This window comes from Vicugna pacos, chromosome 24 (assembly GCF_048564905.1).
Source record: "Vicugna pacos chromosome 24, VicPac4, whole genome shotgun sequence".
NCBI classification, from domain to species: domain Eukaryota; kingdom Metazoa; phylum Chordata; class Mammalia; order Artiodactyla; family Camelidae; genus Vicugna; species Vicugna pacos.
The window spans coordinates 5,770,292-5,797,942 of NC_133010.1; the positions used below are offsets into that span (position 1 = coordinate 5,770,292).

The following is a 27,651-nucleotide window of genomic DNA, read 5'->3' on the forward strand; positions in this document are numbered from 1 at the left end:
TGAGATTGTGTATATAAGAACATTCATACTTATGGTCTTTAAAGCTCATTGAACATTGTCATGGGCCCCTGGTAAGTCCTTAGTGTTATCTACCTCTTCTTTGTCCACCATAACTCACCATTCTCTCCAGCAGAACATAATCATGAAATTACTTGAAAAGTGCTTAGTATAATTGTGACACTCCTACAGTCACATTCATCATTGAAATGAAAAACAGACAGAAATTGTCAAGGATGGATATTACTGAAAAATGAATCTCCAGTCTCTGTACCTCTAATCTACCTCTTTCCACTGATGAACAGTTATTGCAATCTTATCTCACTGTCTTCTCTGGTAAGACACAGATTTTATGTTTTTGAAAAGTCAAAAATGATATACTACTTTAAAAAGTCTAATGCTGATTTAGCTGTTTATTAAAAGTAAAGCTATAAAACACTGGAACGTGGAAGACCATAGAGATTAGATACATGAGAAATAGGCAAGCAGATGGAGACAACATATACACAGAGTTGAAACACAATAGTTTATAATATCTCTCGTCAACAATTACAAATAAGACTAGATGAATCGAGAAAGTATGCCCAGAAATTTGTAGATTAAATAGAATTTCCTGTATCTCCATTAAAATGATCTCTATCTCTGGACAAAACATACAGTGTGGGCACAGTGTTGAGGTGTTGTCAAATCAAAGAGGCAAAACACTGATAAACAGTAAGAGATTATTTTAGTGGGGATAGGAAATGTCACAAAAAGCAGTTTTAGGGGGTTGGCCTTGGAAGAGGGGCTTATAAGTGTATTGTGATAATTCAGCAGGCCTGAGTTTTCTGTTTAAGAGGCCATGCGATAGTTTCTAAGGCTGACCTAAATATTGAAAGAAAGTCTAATTTAGAAGTTGTGTTCACTCTATTACTCTGGATACCCAAGGATGTGTCAGTGATTCTTTGAACAGTGTCTCAGAGATTAAAAACTCTACCTAGATTTTAAAATGTTCTGTTTTAGCTATTGTTTATTTCCAGAAGCTTTCACACAGAAGCTCAGTATTTTTTTTTAATATAGAAAAAAATGTACTTGGTGATCACCACTTGAATCTTGAAATACAATTCCAGATTGATGATAACTGACACAAAATGGTGGTTATTAATTAATCCCATGCCAACCCACCCCAAACGAACCAAACATCAGTAAAGATGATCATATGTACATAAGTGATCTCTGTTAACATCTGCACTGCCTTCTCACTCCACATCATTTAACTTCCAGCTTCAGCCATCTGATGGATTAAATGTCCTTTACCTAACAGAGAACCAATGTAGATGGTCAAGCAAGATTTCATGTTCTTTATTTGATGGTAACAAAGGCTACAGTTTAGTACTTAAACTAGTGACCTTCTATCGAGGCAGAGTAGCCAGACAGCTAGGAAAGATGCAAAGAAAACTAGAGGAGACCAGGACAAAGTAGCGTGGGCTTGGCGCTAAGCTGGCAGGCAACCTGGACTTCAGAAAGGACAGTGGGTTAGCCAAAATTAGACTGTCCTTCTTGTTGACTTGAAGTGACAGTTTTTTCCTCCAAAAATCTTGTTACTGGCTGCATTCCATTTATCTAGTTCAATACAAGTAAAATCACATATTTCAGGAGAACTACATTGAGAATCACTTATTGGCTTTTCTTCCTCTTTGTTTCTTTGAACGTGTAGGTGTCTGAGCCGCCGGTGTCTCCTCTCCTGCATCACCAGACACGGGCTGCTTGAAGATGATTTCCTCATCCTTATCTTCAGTCATTGCAGCTGCTTTGGATTTTTGTTTCTCTGAAAATGTTGGTGTACAAACTGGTCTGGGGCCCTGGCTATCCACAGCCTTCTCAGGAGGGTTGGGAGTGACTGAAACTTCTTTTTTCTTCGTCCCACATAAAGCCTGGTGTTTTCTGGAATTCCGAAGATCTGAGTTTGGAGCGTTTTCCTCATTTTTATGACATTTAATGATGGGAAATCATAATTAATTCCCTTTTTGGTTAATTTCTTCCTGAGTAATTTTTCCCTTTTGTTTAAATCGCTCCTCCATCCTCAGCTTTTAAAGAAGTATCCTATTCTGATTATACCATTTCACCACTGGGTAAGACGGCCTTTTAAATGGCATGTGCCACTCTCTAAAAAGTTCTTCATGTACTTTTTCAGGTGGTAAAACATGACCCTTGAAGAGTCTTTCACCAAAAAAGGTAGTTGCTCATTGTTTCAGCAGCTACTTTGGCAACATCTTCAGACTCAAACTTCAAGAAGACACAGCTTTTGCTGTTTCCAGTCTTTTTTTTTTTTCTTCAGTTTACTTATTTTTATTTTGTAACTTTTTTTTATTGAGTTATAGTCATTTTACAATGTTGTGTCAAATTCCAGCATAGAGCACAATTTTTCAGTTATACATGAACGTGCATATATTCATTGTCACATTACTTTCTCTGTGAGCTTCCATAAGATCTTGTGTATATTTCCCTGTGCCATACAGTATAATCTTGTTTATCTATTCTGCATATGCCTGAGTGTTTCCAGTCTTTTTACTCCTGGACAGTCTGAATCTCATAACAGAGCCGAACTGGGAGAAATATGCTCTGGTCTGGGTTTCGTAAAGCCACGGAGGTAAGTGGCCCACATATATTGCTCCAGGATTAGGTATTTCTTTCTCCTGTTACTTGGCTGTGCGCCTGAAAACCTGCGCCACCTTCTTCTGGAACTTGTCCTCCTGCGGGTTCAGGAGTGGCTTGGCCAGGCCAGAGGAGACCCCCAGGCTGCAAGCTCCCAGGCCGCCCCAGAAGTCAGTATTTTTTTAAAATCAATAAATAATGTATTATTTTCAAAGTGAACTTTTAAGGAGTTCAAGAAAATTTCAGGGGAATAAAAAGTAGAGAAAATACGTTTCCAATAAAACAACAGCAATAAGTCCTATATCCAAATGATCTTGACTTCGTCAAGCTCTAAATTTGGTCACTCCATTTTGGGGAAAATTTGATGGTCCATATGTTTCTGGAAACTCAACTACAAATGATTTAGGTTTCTTGACTGGCTCAGACAAAAGGAATTTACTGTTTTGGACATCTTAAAATATTTTATGCCTGTCCCCTTAGTGGTCATAACTCTTACAGATTGCTTATTTCTAATGCTAGAAGCCAAGGCAAATTGAAAGAGTAAAAAGTAATTTGTGAAAGTCAGTCCTGTTTCACAGAGGTCCTGAGTTAATGCGAACCATTAAGAATAAGCATGTTAAATATTCACTTGCATTCTTTTCCTCTGTATTTTTTTGACTTTAACTTTTAAATTTATCTAAAAATCTTTTAGTATATGGTATGACCTGATAATTTGATTATTCTCCTAAGTAATGTGTTGGGTAATAAATAATGTGATAGTTCTCTTCCCTTGCATAGTTTCATTTTATATATATATAAATATATATAAAATATTATATATAAAAATATATATATTATATATATAGTGGTACAGGATTACCAGTTTTATTCCATTAATCCTTCCATGAAGTTTTACAAAAGTACCACATTGTTGTTTGACTATTGAATAAAAATACCACATTTTATTAATTTTTATTTTTGAAAGTATTGTAACTGCTCATTGTTTCAGACAAATGTGTATTCTTTATTTTATTCAAAGTATGTTTCTCATGAAAAAAAATTTGTTTTACTTTAGCATGAGATCAATAACTCATCAGATTTCTACTTTTCCAGGGTGCTTTGAACTCAGACCCATGCCCAGTTTCAACAAGTGTTCTTAACTGAGATTTTCCATTAGAATTACCGTATCCACTTAGTTGTGGCTCTCATTTTTGTCCCTTTGCAAGAATGTGTTGTTATATCTAAGATCCTTTTGGGAAACCTGATAAGTTAAAAAAGAGTACACACAATAATAATTACCACAGTAACTAAAATGTATAACCATCTTTGTCCTCTTGAGCAAATTTAATTTAAATATAAAATAAAAATGAACTTTAAGGTAAATTATTGCTTTTTATTCTCAGAAAATCTTTTAGCAGAGCCATACCTCGGTGGTGTTGAATATGGCTTTCCGTATATAAAGCTACATATGCATTTGTCCATGCTCCCTTAATATTGTAAACTATTGACTGGCCACACTGAGTTATGTGTTTTGGTGGACATTCTCTATTGGCTGCTCCACATCTCGTCTCCTGCCTTCTTTCAGTGCTGATCTTTAAAGATGTCATCAGCGGGGTCCCTTGCACTTTGCTTCTGGTTGGGCTCAGCCAGGGAATGTACCAGCAAGAGATAAGAAGGAGGGCGAAAAAAGAGTTTGGAGTATGTATTTCCCCAGTTCTCTCCCTTGCTGATGGGTAATTGTGCAGTGGTGGCTGAGTTTCTATCCTCTGTGGGGTGTCTCCTATCTATGGGGCTCACTGGGTCCATGAAAGATTCTCCATTTATAATGGCTCCCTTGCTGTCACTAGCTTTACCATTCCTTGTTGGCCTCCTTTACTACTGCTCAACTTTGTAAACAGTCTTTATTAGAGGATCATTAATGACCTTTGTGTGTTTGTTTTTCATCCCTTTCTTGTCCATGCCTGACCGGTACATGTGAGTTCCTACCTGCTTGAGCAGGAAAAAGAGTTGACATCTCTGCTCATCCAGCCCAGTGCCTCCAGCCTGCCAAAAGTCACGAGCTTTACTTCACATGGGAGAAGAGTCAGAAAAAGTAGCTATGTTGATCAGTGATGTGATATAACACTAATTTATAAGGTGCTGAATATAAGAGAATAGTTCATTATATTTTGACCTAATTTAAATTGTTCTATTGAAAATTCTACACTGATATAGTAACTCATGGAAGTGGGTTTTTTAAATGTTTATTATCAGTAAAAGGAATCAATTCTATTAAAGAATATTAGAGGTTGGAAGATGGGCTGAGATGTTATGTCAGTTGGACCTGAGCTAAAGAGCATGATGGATCCTGACATTTCTAGTAGGTCTAAGCAGAGTTTGCACAATGTAGAATATTGGATAGAAATACTCCATCATAGCCTTGAAAAGTCCAAATACTACTGCTATTTCAGTTAGCAATAAATGCCCCTTTATACTATATCTTCTATCCTTAGCAAGATTTTACCAAAAGTGGTCAAATTAATAGGATGATCTGTTAATTCTAGGCCCTTTGGGTGTGTTACGGTATTGGTGGCCCAGTAGTGATAGCTGAAGGGTAGCTGTGTCCAGGGTAAGGTAATTTTAAGAGGGCCATGCTCACAGTAGTAAGCAGCAAAAACATACAGACATGAGAAGCCTGTTTGTGAACCTACAGAAAATCAGGAAACATTTGAACAGGCTAATTTCTGGTAATCAAGCTGGCAAGAGCTAATGTCTGGAAGCAATGGTTCCTGGCAGAAGCCTTGGCTCTACTTTGTAATTACTCGTTGATGAAACAAGATCATTTGTATTGTGATGGTTTAACGTCTGACTACAAGTTCTAAGTTTTAAGTTTTCTGCCAGCTGGACTTTTACTTTTCTTCAATATTTTATAATCTGGACATGAAAACAAATAAATGCTTAGTCACATACTCCATAAATATATCTAAAAGAAAGGGGAAAATATTGGATAGGTGAAAGAGGCAATAGCATATAATGGGTGAGGACCATGAGTATGAATCGCTGCGTGACCACAGGCAAGTGGCTTAACCTCTCTTTACCTTAATTTACTGATCGTGAAATGGGCTTAATGATGTGCTTAGTCCATAGGGTTGCTGTGAAGAATTAAATCTTTTAATACATGGAAAGTGTTTAGATTGGTGCCAGTCATATGTAGAAAGCTCCTGATAAGCCATGTATCAATAATACAACTGTAACTGTTATTATAGCCATTACTGCCAATATGAAGAAAATCATTAAAGAAAGAAATGTGAAGAAAGTGGATTGAAATTTAACAGAAGTGACAGCTGAGACCCTTGTGTTGTAAGAGATACTTCATAAATTTTCACTAATTATTTTTAGTTCACTAATTTAAAATAATTATTTTAATTATAATTATTTTATGTTTGAACCACTCTTGTTTTATTATACTTATTTATAATTATAACTGCATATGGTACCTTTCTTTTTCATCTGACTCGTGTAAATTACCACCATGAGATTTCCCCACATTTATCATTTCCCGGGAGACCAGACATTTCCTCATGCTCCCTTTGTGTTCCTTCGTGTTTCTTTTACATTGTTCAGTAGAGAGCTCGAGCACAAATTTTGCTTACAAAACCACCAAAAGTGATTGGACAGGGAATTATTCTGAACTTTTAAAATTTACTAGTATCTCCATGTAATTAATTTAGATTTAGTCAGTAGAAATGATAAGGATTTCATCAATAAAAATGGACAATTGGAGAATTTGATTATTTTTTCTCTTTATGTTTCTAGACTCTCTTTTGCTGTGTTGCATTAGATAATGCTGACATGCAGGGTTTAGAGAGCCAGAATGTCCTGTCGGCTTTAGGAGAAATCACGGTGAACATGACATAGGTGGCATACACTCTAAGTCCAGCGTGGATGCCCTGAGGGTAGAGGAGCCCCGTTTGCTTTGACTACAGCACTAGCATTATCCCAGCACACTCCCTGGAGATAACTGCCTTTACATAAACAGAATTGGAAGCTGCTTATATTTTTATACAACTTACGATATTGAGAAAGGCCCCATTTGATGAAAGTCGTCTCCCAAACAACTGTAACACCTGAGATTCATTATTAATTTTTTTCCAGAAGATGAATTTCTCTTCCTACTGCCTTTAAAATGCAAATAATAAGGAAGAGAGAGATTTTAGGCATTTTATAGGTTAAATAGTTTTTCAGGCCTTCCCCAAAGAATGAGATGCAGTGGATACAGGTAATAAAGGAGAAAGAATCTGGCCTCACGAGTCAGGGCAACCTGGGTTTTGATTCGAAGTCTTCTACTACCTCGATATACAAACTTTTGCAAATGTTCATTGTGTTAGTGTCGTTTCTCATTTACGGAACACCCCTGAGTGCAGAACAGTGCACTGAGCTGACAATAGCTTTCAGTTCTGAGAACATTACAGTCCATTCAAGGAAGCAGGGTGGCCCATGTCAAAAGCCAAATACCAGGACATTGCAATACACGATTCTCAATGATTGTGTTAAAAAACAAAAATTAAACAGATAAGGTATTACTATGAACTGAGGGGTGAGGGACATAGGGTCTGAGAAGTCTGTGAAGGATGAACTGGGCTGAGGTCTGAGAAATAGTACAATGTGAGCCTTATATTGGGTATCAATTTGGGATACAAACTTCTTATGACTTATTTGAAATGATTATAATGAGAGAATTTAGTTTTATGTTCTCATTAAAATTCCTGAGATAGCTTATATATAATCCATACTTCCATCTTATTGAGTTTGTTCGCCAAGAATTAGCATTTGCTGTTCAACTCAGGATTTATGTGGGAGGGAAATAATTGGGAATTCTCGCTTCTCTCTGCTTTAATAATAATAATAAAAAAAGATTTAAAAAATGCCAAATGGAACCATTGATTTTTGTTTCAAACAAAGCAACTACAGCCTCTGATAAAAATGAAGAATCTCCCTTTCAGCTGATAAGGCACAGAGTATTTATCTTTGGCTGGTCACAGAAAGAAGTTGGCCTGGGCGATCCATCTGCCTTTATGAAGCTTCGTTAACACAAAAGAGACGATGGGTCTGAAAGTAGCTTTTGGCTTATTGGATCCTTATCGTATATGGCACCCTTTTGTGAAGGAAAATAGAAGTCATGTGGCAGTTAAATAAACTTTTCTAAAAGAAAAACAAATGTGGGAAATGGTAGGTTTCTCTCATCACTTTCAGGAGCTGTATGAGAATTAATGTTGCTTGTGATTTCAAACAATAATGTTCACTTTATCTCCCTGGCCTGGACGGCACATGCTTAGCACAGTGTGTGAAAAAAGGCAATTAATCCCATACCAATACAGTTTAAAAGACTCCTTGAGAATTATCTCAGTGGTCTCGGTTGTTCTCTGTAACCAAAAGTTGTGATATATTTACTTCATAGTGAAGCCAAACACATGATAAGAAGAAAATATAATTTTTGCTCTGATATTGAAAGTCTGCTCTATATTGTGTGCAGACCTCCACCGACATTTTTTGAACACATTAAAAAATTATAATGTCTCCAAGGCATTGACTATTTCAATGATAACTTTAAGTTTTACAGTTTTATTTTAGAAGTGAAGTCCACTTTCTAAGTCCCTTATTGTTGCATTTGTAGTTCAGGATGAAGAGAAACAAGCTCAATGTCCACATTATTTGCAGAATTAGAATCCCTTGTAAAGATTCTTAACAGGATTTCTTCAATATGTGTATGAATAGCACACCAAGTGGGGCTCCTGCCCCCTGGATCATCTGGTCCCGTTGTGCTTAACTCAATTCGTCAGGCGACCTCTCTCTTTGACTGAATGTTCTCTTAATATACATTGCAATAGTTTTTTTGTTTTTAATTAATTTTTTAAAAAAATTTGAGGTATAGTCAGTTTACAATGCTGTATCAGTTTCTGGTGTACCGCACAATGCTCATAGAAAATTGTCATGGACAGTATTTTCAAATAAAATGAGGCCCTTTAGTATTTCATTGGCAATAGTCATAATATTAACAGTCTCCTCTCACAAACAAGGGTGGCGTCCTTGTCTTGTTCCTGACCTTAGAAGACATGCCTTCAGCTTTTTATCATTGAGCATGATGTCAGCTGTCACTTTGTTGTAAATGGTCTTTATTATATTGAGATATGTTCCCTCTATGCCCACTAAGGGTTTTTTTTTTAATCATAAACAGATGTTGAATTTTATCACAAGATTTGTCTGCATCTATTGAGATGATCATATGGTTTTTATCATTCAATTTGTTAATGTAACGTATCACACTGACTGATTTGCAGATATTGAAAATCCTTGTAACCCTGGGATAAGTCCTTATTGATGGTCCTGTGGAAACCTTGTAATGTATCATTGGAGCAGGTTTGCTAGTATTCTGTTGAGGATTTTTGCACCTATATTCATAAGTGATATGGGCCTGTAATTTTATTTTGTAATACCTTTTGATGGTTGTCTCCTAGAATGAGTTTGGAAGTGTTCCTTTCTCTGCAACTTTTGGGAGTAGTTTCAGAGCATAGCTGTTAAATTTTCTCTAACCGTTTCGTAGAATTCCCCTGTGAAGCCCTCTAGTCCTGGATTTTTGCTTCTTGGAAGTTTTTAGCCTCTTATGAGCCTATGTGTTTCTTTCATGTTGGTGACTCTCTTTACTGTAAGTTGGTTACTATCTTTCCTGTTGTAATTTAGTGACTGTCTTTACTGTTATGTTTGGATTTCTTTTTCTTTTTTGTGGCTACCAGGAGTTCCTGGAATGGCAGTCTAGACACATATGTGATTGCTTGAAGTTGCTGATGTCTTAAATTCAAATTCATTTTATTTATTTATTTATTTATTTTTCATTTATTTATTTATACTCTCGAACTGCCGGTTTTTTCCTTCCCCACCCCTTTTACCCTCTGGTACCCATGAGTTTGTTCTCTATGTCTGTGAATCTGTTTCTGTTTTGTAGAAAAGTCCACTTGTGTCCTTTTTTTTAAAGACTACACACATAAGTGATATATGGTATTTTTCTTTCTCTTTCTGGCTTACTGTATTTAGAATGGTGATCACCAAGTCCATCTATTTCATTGCAAATGGCATCATTTTATTATTATTTTTTATTACTGAGTAGTATTCCACGATATATGCACACCACATCTTCTTTCTCCACTCTGTCATTGGACATTTGGGCTGCTTCCATGTCCTGGCTATTGTAATTAGTGCTGCTGTGAACAGTGGGTTGCATGTGTCTTTTTGAATATATATTTCTCCAGGTACATGTCCAGGAGCGGGACTGCTGGATCATATGGTAAGTCTATTTTTAGTTTTAAGAGTCTTCATACTACCCTTCACAGTGGCTGCACCAATTTACATTCCCACCAATAGTGTGTGAGGGTTTCTTTTTCTCCACACTCTCTCCAGCATTTATTGTTTGTGGATTTTTTAATGATGGCCATTCTGTCTGGTGTAAGGTGATATCTCATTATAGTTTTGATTTGTGTTTCTCTAATAATTAGTGATGTTAAGTATCTTTTCATGTGCCTATTGGTCATTCTTTTAGCTTCTGTTTATCTATGAAGCTTTTGATTTCTCCATCAAATCTGAATGAGAGCCTTATTGGACAGAGTATTTTTGGTTGTAAGTTTTTCCCTTTGATCACTTTAAATATATCATGCCACTCTCTTCTGGCCTGTAGAGTTTCTGCTGAAAAAGCAGCTGATAGCCTTATGTGAGTTCCCTGGTATGCTATTTGTTGCTTTTCTCTTGCTAATTTTAATATTTTCTTCTTCTTAATTTTTGTCAGTTTGATTACTGTGTGCCTTGGTGGGTTCCTCTTTGGGTTGTGTGGAACTCTCTGAGCTTCCTGGACTTGGGGGACTGTTTCCTTTCCCAAGTTGGGGAAGTTTTTTAGTCATTATCTCTCTGAAAACTTTCTCAAGCTCTTTCTCTCTCTTCTCTTCTGGGACCCTATAATGCGAATATTAGTGTGCTTCATGTTGTCCCAGCGTTCTCTAAAACTATCCTCCTTTCTTTTCATTCTGTTTTTCTGTTCTGCAGTAGTGATTTCCACTAATCTGTCTTCTAGCTCATTGATCCGTTCCTCTGCCTCATTTAGTCTATTCTTGGTTCCTTCTACTGTGTTGTTCATTCTAATGACTTTATCCTTCAACTCTATTTGGGTATTCTTTATAGTTTCTAACTCTTTGTTAAAAGCTTCACTCTGTGCATCTATACTCCTCTTGAGTTCTCTGAACATCTTTGCCATCATTACTTTAAATTCTTTCTCAGATAAATTGCCTGTCTCCACATTACTTATTTCTTTTTCTAGGATTTTATCTTGTGCTTTGGCCTGGGAGATATTCCTCTGATGCCTCAAATTGTCTACCCTTCTATTTGTATTTTTAGGTAAGTTAGTTACACTTCTCAACCTTGGAGAGATGGCCTGTGGGGGACATTCTGTATGTTCCAGCAGTACACTCCTCTTTTGTCACGCAAGGGCCAGGATTCAGCTGGTCCTAATGTAGAGTCTGGCCTGCATTTGTGGATTCCTTCCACAGGCTTTGGGATTGTAGTTTTCTTATTTCTAGTATCTGCTCCCTGGTGGATGAGGCTGGACTAGAGGCTTATGCAGGTTTCCTGGCAGGAACAGCCAGTGCCTGCCCACTGCTGGGTGAAGCTTGGTCCTGGACCTCTGGTGGGTAGGACTGTGTCTAGAGGCCTTTGTGGCTTAGGAAGTCTTCTGATGGGTGTGGCTGTGTTCCTACCCTGTATGTTACTTGGCCTGAGGCTTCCCTGCAGGCATTGGGTAGGGCTGGGTCTTGGTGCTAATGATCCAAGCAAGATGTCAGCCTCCAGGAAAGCTCATGTAGATAAACACTCTTGGAATGTCTGCTACCAGATTTTATGTCCCCTGTGTGAGCCAGAGCAGCCCCCTGTGTCACCAGGAGACCTTCCAAAACCAGCAGGCAGGCCCGGCCTAGGTTCCTATGAAATCACTGCCTTTGCCTTTGGACCTGGCGCACCTGAGATTCTGTGTATGTTTCCCAAGAGAATGAAATGTCTGTTTCCCCCAGTCCCATGGGGGTCCTGGAGCTCAGCCCCACTGGCCTTCAAAACCAGATGTCCTGGGGTCTCCTCCCAGTGCTGGAACCCCGGGCTGGGGGGCCTGGTGCAAGGCTTAGAACTCTCACTCCTGTGGGAGGGCATCTGCAACTTAATTATTCTTCAGCGTGTGGGTCACCCACCAGGGGAGTATGGGGCCCGATTATATCTTGAGCACGCCCCTCCTACCATCCTGCTGTGGTTCCCTCTTTATGTTTCTAGTTGAAGAAGTCCTTTTTTGCTAGGTTCTTTTTTTTTTTTTTAATGGTTGTTTAGCAGTCAGTTGTGGTTTCATTTTAGTTTCCAGGAGAGGCGAGCTCATGGTCCTTCTCCTTCACCTTATTGACCCCACATGTTTTCAGTTTTTGCAGTTTTTTTCTTGTAGTTGATTTCTAACCTCATAGGGTTGTGGTCAGAAATGATACTTGGTACTATTTCGGTTTTCTTACATTTACTTAGATTTGCTTTGTGGGTCAACATGTGATTGATTCTGGAGCATGTTCTGCGTGTCCTTGAGAAGAATGTGCATTCTGCTGCTCTCAGGTGGAATGCTCTATAGATGTCAATGAAGTCCATCTGGTCTAATGTGTCATTTGGGGCCTGTATTTGCTTATTGATTTTCTGTATGGATGATCTGTGTATTGATGTACGTGGGGTGTTAACGTCCCCCGCTATTATTGTGTTATTGTCAATTCCCCTTTTCTGTCTGTTAACAGTGGCCTTACATACTGAGGTGCTTCTGTGTTGGGCAGTTGGGTAGATATATATTTACAGTTTCTATATCTTCTTGGATTGATCCCATGATCATTTTGTAGCATCCTTCTTTGTCTATTGAACAATCTTTATTTTAAAATCTATTTCTTCTGATAAAAGCCTTGCTACTCCAGCTTTCTTTTGGTTTCCATTTGCATGGGATATTTTTTTCACTCCCTCACTTTCAGCCTGCATGCGTCTCTAGCTCTGAAATGGGTCTCTTGTAGACAGGATCCTGTTTTTGTATCCATTCAGCCAGGCTGTATTTTTTGATTGGAATGTTTAATCCATATGCATTTAAGGTAATTATTGATATGTATGTTCTTATTGCCATTTTTTTTATTGTTTTGGGTTTGTTTTTGCAGGTCTTTTTTTCTCTTTCTTCAAAATAAAGAACAAAAATGTTCTACTTTCTTGTGGTTTTATGACTGTAGAGTTACACTGATTTATGGTTCCTGAGTTTTTTGGTATAGAGGTCTAAGATTCCAAAAATAAATTTTCCTTTGGTTGACGAAGTGGGAGTCCCTCTCACCTACAATAACCAGTGCCAGACCCCTAGGGAAGGATTATGTCCTAGTGAGTAGAGAGATCCTGGGGACACAAGGGTGCTGGTTTCTCCTCCACATTTTGGGCAAGGTCCCTGCAGGAATATATCCTTATCATGCCAGAGCACATAGCAGAAAACATCAGAAAATGTGCAATCTCTATTTGCTTTTTATAAGACGCCTATGTAGAATGACTGAGGAGCCCCAAGGCATAATTGAAAGACTGTAGACCAAAAAGTCTGTATCCTGTCCCTGTCATGGTCATCCTGGGTGTGTTACTAAGCCAATGTGAGCTTTGGTTTTCTTGTTGATATATGGTAATATTAATGCTTACCTCGTGTACACTTAGGTGAGAATTAAATGGGAGAGGAGATGCAGTATCTGGTTAAGATCCAGTGTGCCTCGTATTGCTACTCTTTTCAAGTTCTATGTCTAGACTAAATTTTCTTTAGTTTCTCTCAGTGTACATGTCCCCAACATTTTGTTGTTTCCCCAGAGTCTAAGAGATTTTCTCTTGGAAGACCTGTCAATAGTCTCCTCACAGTCTTGTCACGTTTACTTTCCTTTGAGTTGTTTATTTGCATGGCCATCACCCTCTGGGAGTGTTTACTCCTTGGCAACAGGGCTCACATATATTATATATACTTACAACCTAGTCCCCCCTCTAATATTACCCACAGATGGTCTTCAGCCACTTCTTCATCTAGCTATGGTTCCTCCTTGTTAAAATTAGAGGGCTGGTAAAGTGCATATTAATAAAGGGTAAAGGTGGCTCCTACTCAATTTATTTAAATCCTCTCTGCTACTATTTTTTCCCTCCTATTTTCCCACTCAGTTCCTCAGTCCTTCTTGTCTTTTTTATTTTTTTTTATTTTTGCCCACTGGAGAAACCCATTGCATTTGTCACCCAGTTACTATTCTGTTGCTAATCAATCAACTTGTGACTCATCAAAAATGAGCTGATTCAGGTTTCCATTTATACTGATCAGGCTAATGGCATTTTATGTTAAATATCAAATAAGGCGTAATTATAACCCACTTAAGAAACTTAGATGGGGGACATCTTCAGTTATTAAAAAGAAAAGTGAATATACATGTATTCATGTATGACTGAAGCATCGTGCTGTACACCAGAAATCGACACAACATTGTAAACTGACTATACTTCAATAAAAAAAAGTTAAAAAAAAAAAAGAAAGGAATAGGAAAGTATAAGCACTTACACACTGTAAAGAAGCTTCCAGGGCCTGCCTGTGTCATCTCCCTGTGGCTTACCCTTCAACGTGCAGAACACTTCTGCTCTAGAGCTGGCATGTGAATGGATCCAGTGTTTTTTTTTTTTTTTACCTTTGCATTCATTTTTTTAAATAGCATTTCTTTTTCTAGACACTGAACAACCAGGAATGGCAGAGGGATGATCAAAATGCAAAAGACATCATCAGAGAATCCACAGTCTTAAGAGAGCTGCAAAAGTTTGATTTGATATTTTCTCATTAGCTGCATTTGCTCTATAGCAATGTTGAGACAGAGCAATTCAATTGGTCTAGGGGTCTTCTCTCTTCCTCCCCTTTTGTCAACTGGGCCATCTTTCCATGTTCCAACCATCCTTGGCCTCTGGAAAGCTCCAATAGCAAACTCATATTTACGGACACTTGAAGGTAACAAGATTCTCTTCCTAGTAGTCTCAAATCCCTCATAAAGGTGAACAGACATTATGTTTCTGTTGTAAAACCAATTTACGCAAGATTTCCCATGCAATCCCAGCTAGATAGTCCTAAGCAAAGTATGCTAACTCATTGTATAAGTGATAAGAGACCAGGCACGAGTTGCTATCTGAAGCAGTAACACAGAAAAGCCACGTTGTACACGTTGAGAGTATGTGAGAAATGTTTTTAAGAGAGTTGGTTTTAAAACATAATCAGAAAAAAATACCTGAATTATTTTTCATCTGCCTATTGGTAATCAAAATTTGGCATGCTTTTGTACATCACAGTAAATTTTTTTTTCTTATTTTTCACTAAAGTTTTCCCATTTTCCATCCAAATTAAAATTCAGATTACATCAACTTGTTATTTAGAAATGGTAATGAAGCATTTAAATTAAAATTAGATCATTCACCTGTGACATATGCTGTTATGAAGTGTAAAGTGGATTTTTTCCAGCATGTCGGTTTACTTCAAATAGGGCTTCATGAAAAAATAAGGCCATATCTAGTGTTGTGGGTTTCCACGTTGCTCTTCAAAATGTAAGCTTTTGTTTAAGTTTTAATTTTTATTCTACTCTTTCTGGGCTTATTAGACTCTGTAAACTGTGCACAGATATAATTTTTATTATTTTTAAAGAACTAATGTTTTTATTTAGGAAAAATTAACAGGAAGGAAAACTCCAATTAGGCCTGTCTGCAAGAAGGATTGACTTTAATTTTCCTTTTTTTAAAACAAAAGAGCTGATTAAGTAGATTTGGGTTATTCTGTAACATTCAACTATCCTCAACTAAAAGTGTAAACACTTTTTAGTGTTAAATCTTCCTCCAGAGCCGCATGTCATTAGCTGAAAGTGACAGGCTAATTTTTTTAGACAGCTTGGAGTGGAGACTCCTTGCTCTAAGAGGTCCAGTTTCCTAATTTGAAAAAAAAATTAATATCTTCCAAATCGTCTCCAGTGGAGCTCCCTGAGGGTGTTATTAATCTCAAAATCACAATCCAGAGACTCTAACTTGACATTTTGCCCCAGAAATCCGTGTGTTCCCTCAGCTGCAGCAGTCTGATGCACTACCGAGGTGGAAATCTTCAGTGTTTTTCTTACCACTGCAGATGCAAGGAGGGAGCTAGGTGATTCTTGAATATCTTATAACTGACCTAATTAAACCTTCCTCTATGGAAGCTCACCTCCAGATTTAAGGAGTGTGACAAGAAAGTCTTCAACTGCCTAAAAAAAAAAAAAACAAAAAAAAAAACTAAAGATCTCCTGTTCTAATAAATATGTCAGAGTTTCTGCTACCAGAGAGTTACATATTTTCCTAAAATTGTTTTAAAAATAGAAGGATAGAAAATGTTTATGCTTTGGAGCATAAAGAATGCTGAAAAGAAAATAAATAAAAGAACCAAATATAAGAATGAAGTCTATAAGTCACATACCTACAGAGGATGGAACGAATGAAATTGTCTTTTGTGGACATAGAAGAGCAAGCTGAGTGCTGAGACACATTTTAATACACTGTAACTTTGAGGGGCAGCCCTGTTCAGTATCAGGGGGGTGGGTGTGGACTGAGCATCTCTACCTGATGTGATCCGTGCCTCCTACAGCTCTCTGTGAAGACACAACATTTACCTGGTTAAACTTTTGCTGGTCACTCGCTGACTTAGATCTTCACTGCAAGATGCTCAATATATTTTTTTTCCTGATTGGCCTTCAATTAGAAATAGCTCCAAACCCTTTAGCTTTAAGTTTCACTTTCCCTTATCCTCATCCCCCATGGCATCTTAATCAAATGGCTGGAAACAATTAAAGGTACTGAGAGACTGGGATACTATTAAGGTGTCCATTGGAAAGTGAACTTTTTAGGGAAAATAATTATTTGCCAACATAGTAACGAGTTTTTTTTTTTTTAATTGAGGTATAGTCATTTTACAACGTTGTGTCAGTTTCTGGTGTACAGCACAATGTTTCAGTCATGCATGAATATACATATATTCATTTTCATATTCTTTTTCATCATAAGCTACTATAAGATATTGAATATAGTTCCCTGTGCTATACAGTATAAACTTGTTTATCTATTTTATATATATTAGTATCTGCAAATTCAAACCCCCAGTTTATCCCTTCCTACCCCACAAGTTTTGATTAAGGTCTATCCATTTTCTTAAAGAGAAGCCAGCTCACAAGCCTCTTTGTGCTGCAATGGGAATATTACTGTGTGGCTTACATATGAATACTGAATATTCACAGTCCAGGCTTTATTGAACAGAGGTTAATTGCACTGGAGGCAGCAGATGATCTTTGCAGACCCTCCTTTTTTTCTTTCCTATAATTCCAGTTTTCTTAAGTTGTGTAATAAATAACTCTAGGAGGGTGCTGGGACATTAGCTAGAGAGCAGTCTATTGAAGTTTCAAGTACAGTTTAATTTGACTCAATTTAATGTCTGATTTAATGTGATTCCTATCAAATTACCCATGCAAAACATTATTTGATATAAATCATAGCAATGTTTTCTTAGGTCAGTCTCCCAAGGCAATAGAAATAAAAGCAAAAATTAAAAAAAAAGGGACTTATCAAATGCATAAGCATTTGCACAGCAAAGGAAACCATAAGTGAAACAAAAAAGACAACTTATGGAATGGGAGAAAATATTTGCAAATTATGTGATTGACAAAGGCTTAATTTCCAAAACATACAAACAGTTCATACAACTCAATGACAAAACAAACAAACAGAAAACCTAATCAAGACATGAGCAGAAGACCTAAATGACATTTCTCCAGAGAAGACACCCAAATGGCCAACAAGCACATGAAAAGATGCTCAGCATCACTGTTAGAGAAATACAGATCAAAACTACAGTGAGATATCACCTCACACCACTAAGAATGGCCATCATTAAAAAAAGTCCATAAATGATAAATACTGGAGAGAGTGTGGAGAAAAGAGAACCCTCCTACACTTAGTTGGTCAGAATGTAAATTGGTGCAGTTGCTGCAGAGGACAGAATGGAGATTCTTCAAAAAACTAAAAATAGACTTACTGTATGATCCATCAATCCCATTCCTGGGCATATACTGGAGGAAAATATAATTCAAAAAGACACATGCACCCCACTGTTCATAGCAGCACTAATTACAATAGCCATGACATGGAAACAACTCAAATGTTCATCAATAGATGACTGGAAAAAGATGTGGCATCTATATATATATATATATATATATATATATATATATATATATATAGATGCAATGGAATACTATTCAGCCATAAAAATGAATAAAATAATGACATCTGCAGCAACATGGGTGGACCTGGAGATTGTCATTCTAAATAAAGTCAGTCAGAAACAGAAAGAAAAATACCATATGATATCACTTATATGTGAAATCTAAAAAAAAAAAAAAGGAGAGAAGCACATAGACTTATTTACATAACAAAAAGAGACTCACAGACACAGAGAACAAACTTAACGGTTACCAGTGGGTAAAAGGGGGTGGGAAGGGATAAATTGGGAGTTTGAGATTTGCAAATATTAGCTACTATATATAAAATAGGTAAACAACAAGTTTATACTGTATAGCACAGGGGAATGTATTCAATATCTTGTGATAACCTATAATAAAAAAGAATATAAAAAAGTATGTGTGTATGTGTATGACTGAAACATTATGTCGTACACCAGAAATTGACACAACATTGTAAACTGACTATACTTCAATAAAAAATAATGTGAATTAAAAAAACTGAACAACAACAAAAAAATCAATCAACATGGGCAGAAGACCTAAATAGACATTTCTCCAAAGAAGACATGTACATGGCTCAACCTTGCTAATTATTGAAGACATGCAAATCAAAACTACAATGAGGTATCACCACACACCAGTCAGAATTGTCAACATCACTTTTTGAGTAAATGGAAAGAAGCTTTTCAAATCCTCAGGATATTACAACCCTAATGTTACAGTGAAAGACAAAACAATCATTTAGCAAGCTAGTCATCAACACCAGCCAACTAGCTAAGATGAATTGGTGGTCTAGTTTTTGATCTGAGGATGTTGGGGAATTTCCCCCTATGCTGTTTTTTTCTTTTCTACAAGACTTTCCCATCTCAAAATCTCTGCTACATTGCATTTGCTTATACTGAATCTCATTTTCTCAGGCTTTTTGCAACCTCCTGTATCTTCCAAGGTGGTAGATCATTAATCTCTTAATAGAATTGACACTAGTAGAAAAAAGAAAGATAGAAGAAGAAACTTTTCACCTCCACTTATTCCTTCCTTCAGCTTTTGTTGAGCACTTTCTAGGAGTGAGGCTCTATGGAGAAGCAGAAGGATAAAGCATGGTGCCTCTCCTCAAGTCCATCTTACACACCTCAGTCCACTCTTCTCTCTGCATTGTTACCCACATATACCTTCGGCATTTTTTTAACAGATGCCATAAATATCTGAATTTTTAAAGTGACCTTACAGTAGTAAATTGCTATTTCTAGCTATAGAAGTGTGACTTGTATATTGGACTCTCCAATGGGCCGTGCTTCAGCTGTCTGAAGAGAAACTCTCAACACTCATGCAGCTCCAAGACTTCTTCTTTTTCTTTTTAAAAAGCAGTTACAGAATCTTCAAAGTGATTCATAAGACAACTTCTGTTAAACTTATTCACGCCTAATCATGACTTAGATATGTTATTTTCAACAGATTCATTTTCTTGTTTGAAAATCCAAGTTTCCTAAGGGCTCCTGTCTGTGAAAAGCCCAACTGGGCTTCAGGTTGGAAGACCCTTACTCTCCATTTTAAGCATTGAATGGATATCTAATGATATCTCTGCCTCCGTTCTTAGCCAGCCTCATTCCTTTCTGAGACTTCAGAGAGTCAAGACTTGGTCAATGGTAATTCTTTCCCTTTTGTACCCTGGTCTGTATCCTGAAAACTCAATAATACTTCAGCAGCATTTTTTATGGTTTAAGAGGCTTAACGTGTGTACTTAAGAGTTACAATGAATCAATACCTACCGATCTCAGTAAGAACTTTATCTTACTTTTTAATTTGTCTAACTTTTAGCTCACATTATCCCCTTAGAGTCGCCAATGTTTCCTCCCATTGGAGTTTAACCACCAAAATCCACTATACTTTACATCCTTGGTCTGTTTAGGAGTATTTATGAGATGAACGAAGTGCGTCAGCATGCAAGGAGAGCTGCACAGCTAGTGAATATTTCATGGCTTCTGCTGTCCAGGAAATGGTCAAGGCATTTCTGCATCAAAGCACAAATACGCATTTGGAAAAAATGGAGGCTGTGCCCATATGTCCATAAAATAGCAATTAAACCCCAAAATTACTTCAGATGGGGTTTGGGGCCACATAGAACAATATGGAATGTTTGTTGGATACTACAGTTGCAGGTGACTTTTATCATTTCTTCAAGTCTCCTTTGAGAAGGATCACATTTAGGTTTGTTATCTGGGTGGACAGACAGACATTATATGGGTTTTCTAAGATACAGCAACAGAAAGAGTTACGAAGAAGAGTTTTACATGAGGGTAAGAAGGATACTGAAAAGTCTTTAATCCATATCACAAAGCTGCTACAGAAACCTGCGATGTTGTGCCTGCAAAGAAGAGCAAAAGAGGACACAATAAATGTGATAAAGGATGCAAAGAGCTTTCTCATCAAAATGGGACTAGACTGTTTCCGTCTCACTTCCAAGAACAGAACTAAGATAAGTAGAAGATATCAAGAAAAAGATTTCATCTCAACATAAATCAACACTTTGCAATAATCACAATGATAAAACACTGAATTAGCTCACCCTGAGCTCCACATCTCTGAAGTATCAAGACAAAGCTACATTCATGTAAATCTGGGATGTGAAGAAGGATGTCACTAAGATGGGAACTTGGATTTAGACAGCTGATAAAGTCTTTCTGGAGTTCAGGACTCAGATTACCTTCCTGTAGGGACAAATTTAAACAAGAATTCTGCCCCATAGGCACAGAATTAACATGATCCAAGTGGCTTTAATGGCTCTTAGTTTGTTACTGAATTGAACTTGGGTCCACTTGTTCGACACGAAACAAAGCAAATCAACCCACTAACATCACGTTGTGGTGAAGGAAAGCACAGCATTTATTGTAGGGTACCAAACAGGGAGAAAGGTCAGCTAGTGCTCCAAAGACCTGAACTTCCCAGTGGCCTTCAGGAAGGGAAGGGTTTTTAAAGACAGTGAGGGTAAGAGTTACAGAGTGTCTGATCAGCTCATGCACCATTCTCTGATTAGTTGATAGTGAGGTAACAGGGTGATATTTCAGGAATCTCAGTCATCAACCTCTGGTTCTACTGGTACCCCAAGACAGAGACAGTGCTTGGAGATGGAAACAGCTTACACAAAACAGAAGACTGTGTCGTGGGGGCAAAATAAATCTTTTGCATTCCCTGTGTAACAATAAAATCATTTCTAGGTAAAAATAAAAGGGGAGGGGTCTGGGGTCAATGTGCTGGTGGTCAGCAGGCAATAAACTTTTTCCACATGGTGGAGGTTTTAGTATCTGCTAAACAACTCAAGGATATGGCCTAGGGTATTATCTGTAGCTCTTGAGGAGGAACTAAAGATTCTAGACTTTGTTTTGTGGCTAAACACTTATTGTTTTGTCTTGCTTGACTGCTTTCCTTTGTTTCTATGTTTTCTCACTTCTCTGATTAAATTTGCTCCTTAGAACTCAGGGGAGGCCTAGTAGGCTAACATTTTTCTACAGACAAGAGGGACATGAAGGTCTGTCCCCAGGGTGTTCCTACAGGGTCCTACTTGACTTCAAGTTCTCTCCATCACAAACAGAGGTTCCTGGTCTGACATATAAGGTACATGGGCCAAGGCCCTGGCAACACTTTCTCCACTAACTCCTGTTTCACTTTTTAAGTTTCTTGCTGGTCATCCATCTTTATCTAGACAAAATTAAAAAATCTTAATAAGCTATGCCCAGTAGCAAAATAAAACCTCTCATGTAGGCTCAAAACCAAACTGGCACATGAATTGATTATTTGGATTGATATAAATAGCATATTTTCTGGAAATCAGATCTTCTCTAGGCAAGGTTGGCCCCTGGAAGAGCTACATCCCATATAACATGTGAAGGCATCTGATTAAACATGAATTTGCCAGTTCAGGAAATTTCTCCTGGCTGGATCCCCACCGTGTCTGATTTGTGCTCTTTTTTTTTTCACCCCCTGGGGTTTGTTTCCACACTATTTGTGTGATGTTGGACTCTGTCCTCAGACAAACCACTTCTGACTTCTGTTTTGATTTCTTACCAAGATGTTATTCCTTATATTTCTTCCCTGAGGAACATACATAGAAGTTAAGTGGAAAAAAAATATTTCTACCTGTCCTACACTGGTTCCTGCAGCAACTGGCTTCTGACCTTGTAGTTTAACTTGATACACTGCATCAAACCCAGCACTACGCCTGGTGCACCCACCCTCCACTGCTCTAACAGGCATAGTGAAAGGAAGGATAAAATGAAGGAAAATTCAGTGTCTTCCAGCTCCATCATTCCTTTCATGATTGTCATTCACTTCCCTTTCCTCTGCATCCTGGGAAGAGCTCTTAAGTTTTTCCTTACTACACTGATTTAAGTTTTAATAATATCAAATCTGATTTTACCATCTTCAGACTCCATTATTGAAATAGAAACTTCTGTGCATTTTTCAGTATTACTTTCTATTAATTTTTATGAGGGTTGTCATTCCATATAGAAGCTAATATTTAACAAGAACCCATTCTGTGCCCGTTCTGGTATCTGGTACTAAAGTAAAATGCATTATTTTATGATTGTTACATTGTACCTCCCACAACTGTACTGTAATCTGATATTCATCTCTTTATATAGCATTCTATTTTTGCATACAGACTCTTCTCTTTTTATAGCTTTCACTTTAGAGGCCATATTCTGGTACATTCTTAAGAATCTGAACATTCTTTTGAAGCAAGACTTGCAGAATTTTAAGAGTTCCAGAGATCTAATTTTTGTCCATGTCATTGTGATAATATATATATTTTAAAATTTGTGCCACAGTATTTTTCAGAAACTCCCTTGCTGGTTACTCATCCACAAATGTGCAGATCTGTATGAACCTATTTGACCAGATTGTGTCGACCTCACTCCTATTTTTCTGAATGAGAATACTTAGATAATCCACAATAGTGTGTCTTCCTTCTAGGGTTATTCATTTCTCTAGTTTTGTTGAAACTAAGTCCCCGGGGTACAGTGCTTAACTATCCTCGCCCCTCTCATGTACATGACACACTGCCGTTTTCTGTGAGTTGCAATTGTGTATAGATTTTTTTTAAGGGTGATGAATAAGCAGGCATCTTACCATCTCAAAAAACAGCAGTAGGAAAGTGGAATAATCAGTTTAGGATTTCATATTTAGTTCAAATTCTCATCTATAAGCTGGGGGAGGGAGCAGGGAATGTATATGTTTCACAATTCTCCATACTGATTTTAAGACAGCAGACACATTGATTTCATCAAGCCAGGTCCAGAAATGTCAGTGATTTTTTTTTTCTCTAGTACCCTTATTATCCCTTGCATTTGCTTTCAATGTAATTGTTTCTGTGTGTTTTTTCCCCCCTCACATCTTCATAAATATTTTGGTTAGAATTTTGAAGAAGCCATCTCTTTGCTCTTTGCTAGATATTATTTCAAACCACTACTTTTCCACCATAATTTCTCTTTGTAATTCTGGCAAGCTATAGAAAGGAGGTGAGAAAAAAATTCAGAAGGTCAACAAAATATATTCCAGGATTAGAGAATAAGACATATGAGTTCAAACGTAAGGGACTAAATTTATACAGCCTACAAAAGAGAGGTCTTCCAAGGAGGCTCTCTGTGACATGATCAGTAAATATCAAGGTAACAAAATAAACAAAGTGAATTATTTACAGCCACAAAAAATAATAGGACAAGACTGATGGCAAAAACCAAAATAGCAAAAGCCAAACAGTGTAAGTTAACACATAAGAGTCAAGATCTATCACAGATCTGTGATTAAAATATAGTTAAAAACAATAGCCAGAATAGGAAAATAATGTATATTTTTAAAAAAGATGAATGGTTATTAAATAATCATTGTCAAAATTAAGATCAAGTCTTGATATTTCCTGTTCCATAGCTGTAGGAATTTTGACAATCTATTTTTAAATACATACAGTTAGAAGAACATTTATCACTACATATTAATATGGTGCCCGCTATATCCTGAAAGCGATTTTCAATCAATTCTATAAACATTTTAAGTCATATTTTTAACAAGGACAATATGTGATCTTACCACACTCTTCTGTCATTGTCAGATTTTTGAAATGAAAAGTATACATCTGTGCTTAATTCCTGAAATCTTTATTTGTTATTCCCTTATATGTTATTATTTGTTTACATTCTAAATTTTTGCCATATTTACACTGTTCACCAACAAACTCTCACTTCCCCAATGGAATGACATATTGTCACTTTTATTTTTACATGACTAATATGACTCAGTTGACAAGATTGACCAGCTTTTGCTTCATGAAGTCTCTCCTTTCTTGGATTCTGTCCTCCTGGTGAATTTCCTCAGTCTCTGTATATTTCTTCTTCATCCTGTCACTATTATGGTTATAGATGTTATTAGGATTATTGTGCAAATTTGATAGGAAAATGTACAAACATTCTTATCAAAGTATTTTGCACAGAGAACTCAACAAATACCATCCTGGTTGATTGGTCCATTCATAGAGAAGGCATCCTTTATTCTCTTCTCTTTCTAGCAAGCACTCCATAGAGAATCTCATCTCTTGCTGTGTGTGTTTCACTTCTAATAAGCTAAAGTTTTCTGAATCCATTATCCATTATCTATAACCTTCTACCCACAGTTTGAAACTGCTGTCTTTATATACCAATATAGATATTCCAAAATTATTTCAAACTTAGTGCAATCAAAATGTGAAGGTATTCATTCACTTCTGCTCACTCTTTCTTGATTCTGTATCTCAAGCCATGGCTTGAGTTATAATAGAACATCCGTGGTGCAACCAGTGATCCAAGCAAAAAAAAAAAAAAGTCCTCAGCCATCTTTGGCTTGGGTATCCTTGGAGCACTGACACCTGCTGAGTTTTCTCTAGTAATGAGATGGGTCACATTCACCTTTCCCAGTTCCTCAGACATAGACGTAATTCATCTATTTCCAATTATTATTTACTCTCTGCTGACTGAAAGAGCCACCTAGCCATTGTATTGGCTTCTAGTTTATCCTCACTGTAATTCACTTCTTTCTACTTCTAGAGGGATCTTTGCAAGTTTCATAAATCACACACTTGTTAATTCTACATCTTTGCTTAAAAAAGCATCAACAACTTCATATTACCTGCTGGGTAAATTCAAACATCTCAGGATTGCACAGAAGGCCATCAATTTACTTCCAAACTATGTTTCCTGATTTCTCTTCTGCTGTCCTCCTGTGCAGTGCACACACTAGACAGATCAGTGGTCCCCAAGCATTAGATCCCCTTTCTTCCATGATTTTGTATGAACAACCTTTGTGCCTCTCCCACACATCTTTCCCTACCTCTAATCAATGTTCATCTTACATGGGAGTGGGGTGACCAAGAGTCTCAGACCCACTTCTCCTTTCTTGGGAGGTGTTTCATGACTGAACTTTCTAATATTTAATTTTATATCATTAGTGAGTTTCACAGGCACTGAATTTATATCATCTCACTTGAATCTTACAAAAATCATTTGGCCATTATGACTGGTGTGAGGTGATACTTCCATGTAGTTTTGATTTGCATTTTTCTGATAATTACCAATATTGAACATTTTTTTCACATGCAAATCGGCCATTTGTATGCCTTCATTAGAGAAATGTCTGTTTAGGTCTTCTGCTCATTTTTGGACTGGGTTGTTTGGATTTTTGTTATTAAGTTGTATGAGCTGTTTGTATATTCTGAAAATTAAGCCCTTGTTTGTCTCATCATTTGTGAATATTTTCTCCTGTTTTGTAGGATGGACTTTTGTTTTGCCTGTCATTTCCTTTGCTGTGGAAAAGCTTATAAGTTCAATTATGTTCCATTTGTTTATTTTTGCTTTTATTTCTATTGTCTGGGTAAAGTGCCCCAGGAGAATATTGCTATGATTTATGTAAAGGGAGGTTTTGCCTATGTTCTCTTAAAAAAGTTTCATGGTGTCATGTCTTATGTTTGAGTCTTTAAGCTGTTTTGAATTTATTTTTGTGTATGGTGTGAGGGAGTGTTCTAACTTCATTTAACCACATTTACATGTGGCTGTCCAGCTTTCCTAATACCACTTGTTGAAGAGACAGCCTTTTCTCCATTGTATATTTATGCCTCCTTTGTCAAAGATTAATCGACTGTAGTGTGTGGGTTAATTTCTGGACCATTTTGTTCCAGTGATCCATATGTATGTTTTTGAGCCAGTACCATGCTGTTTTGATGACTGTAGCTCTGTAGAACTGTCTGAAGTCTGGGAGGGTTATTTGTCTAGCTTCACTCTTTTTCTTCAGTATTGCTTTGGCAATTTTGGGTCTTCTGTGAGTCCATGTAAATTTTAAGATTATTTGTTCTAGTTCTATGAAAAATGCCCTGGGTAATTTGATAAGGATCACATTATATCTGTAGATTGCTTTGGGTAGTATGGCCACCTTAACAATATTAATTCTTTCAATCCAAGAGCATGGGATATCTTTCCACTTCTTTAAATCATCTTTAATTTCCTTTACCAATTTTTCATAGTTCTCTGCATGTAAGTCTTTCACCTCCTTGGTCAGGTTTATTTCTAAGTATTTTTTAATGTGATTTTAAAAGGATCATGTTTTTACTTTCCTTTTCTGGTATTTTATTGTTAATGTAAAGAAATGCAACAGATTTGTGTATGTTAAGCTTGTATCCTACTACCATTCTGAATTGTTTTGTCAGCTCTAATAGGTTTTATGTGGAGCCTCTAGGGTTTTCTACATATAGTATCATGTCATCAGCATAGAGTTACAATTTTACCTCTTTCTTCTAGCTTGGATCCCTTTTTATTATCTGATTGCTATGGCTAGGATTTCCAATATTATGTTGAATAGAATTGGTGAGAGTGGGCATTCTTGGATTGTTCCAGATATTAGTGGGAAGGCTTTCAAATGTTTACCATTGAGTTATTATGTTGGCTGTGGTTTGTCATGAATAACCTTTCTTACGTTGAAATGTGTTCCCCTTATAACCACTTTGGTAAGAGGTTTGGCTTTTTTAAATCATGAATGGGTATTGAATTTTATCAAATGTTTTTCCTGCATCTATTGAGATGATCATGGGACTCTTGTCCTTTCATTTGTTGATGTGGTGTATCACACTGATTGATTTAAATATGTTGAACCATTCTTGTGTCCCTGAGATGAATGCAGCTTGATTGTAGTGTATAATTTTTTAACGAGTTGGATTCTGTTTGCTAGTATTTGTTGAGAAGTTTTACATCTGTATTCATCAAAGATGTCAGCCTGTAATTTTCCTTTCTGTTATTTTTTTTCCTGGTTTTGGTGTCAGGGTGATGGTGGCTTTATAGAATGAGTTTCATTTTTTTCCCTCCCCATCAATCTTTTGGAAGAGTTTGAGAAGTATTGGTATGAGTTCTTTTTTGTATGTTTGATAGAATTCCCCAGTGAAACCATCTGGTCTTGAACTTTAATTTGCAGAAAGTTTTTTTTTTTTTTTTTTTTTTACTGATTCTATATCACTTTTAGTGATTGGTGTGTTAAACTTACCTGTTTCTTCTTGATTCCGTTCTGGTGGACTCTGTGTTTCGGGAAACTTGTCCATTTCTTCTATGCTGTCCAATTTATTGCCATATAATTGTCCATAGTTATAGCTCACAGGGGCTGTGTTCCCACCCAT

At 36.9% G+C, this 27,651-nt stretch overlaps 1 pseudogene; it reads right to left on the reverse strand.

Annotated features, from left to right (window-relative positions):
* Nucleotides 1-1,649: 1,649 nt before the first annotated feature.
* Nucleotides 1,650-27,651, reverse strand: LOC102533816 (MKI67 FHA domain-interacting nucleolar phosphoprotein pseudogene; annotated as a pseudogene).